A 6911-nucleotide genomic window follows, 5' to 3' on the forward strand; every position below is an offset into this window, starting at 1 on the left:
CTTTGACCTACACCTTCAAGCTAAAGAGAATTGGGACAACCCTATACCTTCACGTGAACGCGCAAAACAAGGGGTAAGGGAAAGGTCTAAGGTCTAGAATTGGGATTGGACCTAAATTTATCAACGTCATGTGGCATTAGTGCTTTGACATTCATACCAATTTATGAAATATTTTGAAGGGTGATAATCTAGAACAACTCACATCTCTGTAAAAATAAACGTATGTTACAATTTCCCTGTGGAACATTGGTTTCAATACCACTCAGTCGTAAAGAGGAAACATAGTTTAAAGCCAGAAAGTCTGCTGTTACTGTACCATTAGGGTCTTATCTTCTGGAATCCTTATGTTCTCTTTATTTTAACTAGCGTGAAGCTTTTCCAACATGATCCAAAAAACTGGTTACATTTACATTTCTCAAGTGATGTTTAAAGCAAGCGAATTTTCACAGTAATTCATATAATATTTTTTCTTCTTTCGGCAAGAATAAAGCATTAAAAAAAAAAAGTCAAAAGAATTAGCTCTATTATAAACATTTGTTTTGATTAGCCAAAGAATAATCCTCCTTTATACAATGCTTTTTCTTATTAACCTAACATCCCTTGTTTAGAAGTGAAGTTTGTTCGTGTTGTGAAGTGAAGAAGACAGGGTTGGCGATATCAGGTAGGCACAACTGTTTATTCTTTCAGGTATGTGCTGCTCACTGTGTGTGTGCATGTGTGTGTGCGTGTAGAGTCTGTGTTGCCACACTCTCCTTTCTACTCTCAGTTGCTCCTTCTCCTCTTATAGGGTGTCTCTTCAGCCCATTCACTAGAAAATACAGATGTCTCCACCTGCTTTCCCCTCGTTTTGGGCGTTCGATCATGCCTTCCCCACCACAACCTCATAACCTAGTTAAGCCTTTAAATGCACTTTAAGCTGAATTCTAGTATCTTGTAAAAACAACCTGAAGAAATATTACTGTCATCTAGTATGTCATTATGGCAAAGAGAATATAAATGAGTTTTTAGATGTTAATTATTTAAATTATACTTAGCTTTTTTGCCAACTGTATTTACCAACACAAATGTAAATGTCAATATTTCGTCACTTTGGAATTATAAGCTTCTATCTGCGTTCTGAATAATTTTGAGATATTGACCTTCAAAGTTTTTGCATTCCATATTGCAAACAGTATGTGTGTAACATTTGTTTTTTTTTTTTTAAATAAAAAGTCTTGAAATTTAAACAACATCCCATAATGTAAAAAAGTTGTCATTTAATAAGAATATGTAAATAACAATTTTTTTTCAAAAATGTCAGATAGAACCTTATAATTATAAGGTGACGATTTGTTTATTTAAATATTATTGAAAATATATATTTAAGATTATTAGTACTGTGTATAGAATCAAGTATTTATTAACTAATAATATGCTATTATTATAATCACAGTTTTAAAAAAACAGTAACACAAGATGTATTACTATTGTATTGTATTACTACTGTATTGTATTACTGCCAAAAGCAGACATTTCAATTGGAAACAGCAGTTTGCAACTGTAGTTGGAGTTTTGCAAAAAGGAAGAAAGAGGCACATTTTTTCAGTAACCCTAGGTTGACAGAAAATGACTGCTTGGCAACTTGGAAACAGCATAATTTTGTGTTGTCTGAAAAAGCGACTGTTTTGCTCCCTGAGCATGTCTGTTAAGCAGCGGCAAGACTGATGGATGAAAATTAAAACAAGAGGATTTATGAAAACCTCATTTCTGTGCTGAAAAGGATGAAGGGAATTTTGGATGTGTGCTTTCTAAACAGGCTTTGATGATTCACTGGGTGAGTTATCTACAGGAGCAAGTGCAGGCTGCAGATTGGCTCCTCTATGCCTGAGTCTGGAGATAGTCAGCCATCCTCACCATAACAATGTTTTAATCTCTGCCTGTCAATTCCACTCTCTCCATCTGAACTCTTACTAACTCTGCTTCTGCTCAACTCTAAAGTTGTCTATATATGAAGCATTAGAGGCAGTGCACAGATAACCTGCTACTTTAGAAGAGTAACCAATTTGCGAATCAGGAAAATCTGACAAGTACTGTATATATGCATGTAATATTTAAAGAGAATTTAATCATATACAATTAGAAATTTTGGTCTGCCTTCATCAGGGAATCACAAAGTTGAATTAGAGGTACGAACACAAGCAAACAGTGCAATATTAAAGCACAGAACATACAGAATCAATTAAGTGTATGATATTCTTTTATCAGTGAGAAATTGTAGCGGTTTTAATTTCTTCTTTTCCACACTCCTTCCCATTAGGTGGCGTAGATAAACCATATCCATGTTACTATCCCGACGCAGTAGCGCAGTAGGTAGTGCTGTCGCCTCACAGCAAGAAGGTCGCTGGTTAGAGCCTCGACTGGGTCAGTTGGCGTTTCTGTGTGGAATTTGCATGTTCTCCCTGCGTTCGCGTTTGTTTCCTCCGGGTGCTCCGGTTTCCCCCACAGGTGAATTGGGTAGGCAAAATTGTCCGTAATGTATGCGTGTGGATGAGAGTGTATGTGGATGTTTCCCAGAGATGGGTTGCGGCTGGAAGGGCATCCGCTGCGTAAAAATGTGCTGTATAAGTTGATGGTTCATTCTGCTGTAGGGACCCCGGATTAATAAAGAGACTACGCCGAAAAGAAAATGATTGAATGAATGTTGTCAACCTCCATTAATGAAAAAGAAGAAGTAGGGGATGTGATGTGTTGATTTCACATGAATAGCTACAGATCAATTGTTTTGTGTGTGCACGTGAATTGTGAGCTTTGGCTTTACATGACGTGATCTTCATGTACAGCGTGAGTTGGTACCTTGCTGAAATGCAGTGTACTGTATACCCAGCCTCTCTGATAGCAGCTTGTTAGGATGAAAACCAAAGCTCACTCTGCAACAACCAAACCTCTCATTAGCAGAAAGAATCAAAAGGCTAGACTAACCTTTGATGAGGAGCCTGTTGTGTGACAGAAATTGTCCAAAGTTCAGTTTAGATTGAGTTAGATAAAGTATTTTGGTCCAGTGGGAATCATTGAACGATGGTATCGTCTACCGACCCAACCCTACTGGATTAGACAAAACCCAAAGTGTGTGAAAAAGTCAGTGAAAGATGGAGGTGATGTGTCATGGTTTACTTGATGTCTTTGAATCGGTCAGCAACATGAGCCCCGGCTGGTTATATACATCTTAGGGTGGTTTAACCCTTATTTCATAAGGTAGTGGAGACAGGAATGCATGGGGAGTAGAGAGCGGGTAAGGATTGACATAAGAACTGGGAATCAAACTTGGGTCACCGTGAGCACTTCAATGCTACATGTCGATGCACTAACCACCAGGCTGTTGGCTCCGAGATTATTGGCTTTTTTTTTCAACACGACCTTATTGTAAAAACGTACCCCCGTATACTGTACATTTCTGGAGAGCGCAAATTTTGTGTCCTGAGCTACGTATGGCTGCATTTCATCTTTACAAGAAATGATATGGGGTGGTATGACACCACCTTCGGCTTCTGCTTCTTTTCACACTACCAGCTGACCACCACCATGTGGATGGCTTTTTAGCTGTTACCAGTTTTCCCAGTAGCTCACCATGTACATTGACTTATGCAGAGAGGAGTTGACCACAATAGTGGGATTGAGTCTGGTGAAGAAAGGTTTTTTAGAAAGCAAGTAAAACAAAAACAGAAGGTAAAAAAAATAAAACAAACAAGTAAATAACAAGGAGAGAATATGGTAAGATCTGAAAATGTGGTAAAAACCAGGAGAGGGCTTTTTATTTTTTTGGATTACTTTTGAAAACACTGTCGGTTGGGTTTAGGGACGGGGGTGATCAGGTTATTCAGTGCTTTAGAAAACACTATTGGTTTGGGATAGGAAAGTGGGTTGGTGAGAGGATTGGTCAGTCAGTCAGTCAGTCGACAGCAGCCGCTGGTGGATTTATGTGAGAACAGCAGGTGCGAACAAAGCATACACAGGGGCCTCTGGTGGATTTGCGGAAAAAAAAAATTAGCAAAAAAAACGTAACTCCTGGGATGTGTTTTGCAATCTCCAGAAATGTACAGTATATCGGTGTACTGGGTTGCTTTTTTAAACAATTGTGTGTTGGCTGATCGTGTGGAAACTATTGATTACTAGCCTATACATTGGAACTTCTTTAGTAAATGCATCTCTCTCAAAATCTGAAAAATGTCCCACCTAAAGCAATTCCAACATTTGAAGAGCTGCCCATAATTCAAGTATTTTTGAGGTCTTTATCATACTACAAATTAGAGCAGCTTTTATCGCAAAGCAGAGACAATGCAGGCCTCATCCAGCCTGGCGAGATTCTAATCTGAGCTGCTGTGTCAACATTTTTAAATTACCCTCTTCTAGCAATAAAACACACCTTATCTCTCCACCCTGCCCAAATATATTAACGTGCAGGGATTGAGCCTTGTCTCGGGCTCAAATCCCCCAAGACTATTTCATCGAGACCCAACAGATTTAGCGTGACCTTCTCAATCACATCTTCAACTTCCTCCTGTAAGACCAAGCAGACGGAGGCCAGTGAACTCCCCCATTGTAACAGCAGTCAGTCTATGAATAAAAGCAGCCCTCCGTGGCGCTGTCTTAACTGGAAATGGGAAACGGCTTAGGAATGATTTTTTGGTGGTAGAAACCCATTATTTCAGATTGATCTCATCATGGCCGAAGGCTGAATCTTTGACTCTTTGTTGACTTTACCGTGACTCTTCATTCAGGCTTTCAGTGGCTGCGCTGAACATCCTTCTCTCTCTTCTCCTTTTTGTTGAGTAACACTGCGGTTATTTCCTCATTTCTAGACTTTTATTTATTTATTCATTTTCTACAGCGACAGCAATGCGGGGAGCAGCTGAACACGACTTCATTTAAATAGGCTTCCTCTGGTACGAAGGCAACATTCAGAGCAGCTATTCATAACTACCAGAATAATTTTATTCACACTCGGCTTGAATTGCTACGGAGGGAGATAAGGGGCTGAGGAAATGGCAGAGTCAATTGGTGTAAACAGATAATGACTGAGCCACTGGCTCGAGAGCCGCTTACCGTATAGACGTAGGAGCGATGTAGCGCATGCACTGACAGCACTCTTACAGGGATAATAAAAAAATAACAGACGAGATGTGGCACTCAGATTAATCACCCACGTGTTGCCGTTGTCAAATTTATCGCGCAGAGACAAGAACTCACTCGTGTTTGAAGACTAATGGCAAAGTGTCTGCTTTCGCAAACAGTCGGCGAGGAACAAAGACACACATGTAAGACACACAATCGCACGGCATTGAAGGAAAACAAAACTAATTGCTGAGAGCTGGGCAAAGCGTCGGGAAAAGGCGCATACATATTTATAAAAGATGACGTAGCAACAAAACACCAAATTACAGAACATCTCGCTGGGTGGTCAATTTGAAATGCATGATTCTCCTTGCGAATGACTAATTCGCCCAATTAGTTTAGAACTAATTCCATTCTTTCTCACTAGTGCGCACTATAAGGTTTAGATCTAATTATTTACACCGGTTTGTGGGCATGATAATTGTACAATCAGATCTTGATTTCTTAATTGCCTCATTGGAAATGTAAAACGGTTTAAAGGATCGTGTAGAACAGCAGAATTCGGGGGATTTTTGATCTTTAAAAGCATCTAGATGTTTCTCTCAGAACTGTTTTCTACAAACGCTTTCACTCCTAGCGTAAGTGCTCGATGGTTAGCTGCAGTTAATTTAGAGTGTAAGTGTTTAATCAGGGTGAAATTGTTCTTCCTCGTAATGGTCCCTGCTAGAGATAAAAGTGATTGAGCGTAAAGACCTCCTTAAGCATGTGTTCATGGTTAAAGCCAGAATAAAAACGATAGGAGTGACTTACCAGGAGAGACAAACTGGCTGATTTTGTTTGTGCAGTGCATCTGCTGTGTTTCGTGTGGTAGCTGGAAAGCCCCCCTGTGTGAAAGGGGGAATTATTTACCCAAAAACTGCCCTTTTACTTTTTGTTTTGTACTTAAAATGAACTAAAGTGCCTCTTAAAAATGCATCAATGTACAGTTGCAATCAGAGTTATTAAACCTCCTGAATTATTAGCCCCTCTCTTTATGCTTACCCCAATTTCTGTTTAACGGAGAGAAGATTTTCTCAACACATTTCTAAACATAATAGTTTTATTAACTCATTTCTAATAACTGATTTATTTTATCTTTGCCATGATTACAGGACATAATATTTTACTAGATATTTCACAGCTTAAAGTGACATTAAAAGGCTTAACTAGGTTAATAAGGTTGACTAGGTAGGATGGGGTAATTAGGCAAGTTATTGTATAACGATGGTTTGTTCTGTAGACTATGGGAAAAAATAGCTTAAAGGGGATAATAATTTTGACCTAGAAAAGGTCATTCTAGTCGAAACAAAACAAATAAGACTTTCTCTTGAAGAAAAAAAATATCATCAGACATACTATGAAAATTTTCTTGCTCTGATAAAACTTATTTTGGAAAATTTTGGAAATATTGAAAAAAAAAGGGGTTTAATAATTCTGATTGCAACTGTACATCAGGCTCTTTAACCTTTTTTGGCAATAAATGCCTTGGTCATTGCTGTGAAAAATTACACATTGTGTAAAAATGACCAAAGCATTTCTGCCTTAGCCTTTGTGCATACAATTCAGATGGTATGTGCTTACATGTAATGTTACAGAACGTTATATATAGGCCAAATTAAAATGCAAAATTCTGCAATAGTTTATGCATGCAGGTCAAAGATGAAAAGGAGTTTTCAGGCATCAAAACATTTATATTTCTGAGCAATATATAAATAAGTAATGACTAACATACATATACATGCATACATTTGTTCAGAATTTAAAATAAAATGCAAATTTAATGC

This window comes from Danio rerio, chromosome 3 (genome assembly GCF_052040795.2).
Source record: "Danio rerio strain M-AB ecotype USA chromosome 3, GRCz13ab, whole genome shotgun sequence".
Lineage (NCBI taxonomy): Eukaryota > Metazoa > Chordata > Actinopteri > Cypriniformes > Danionidae > Danio > Danio rerio.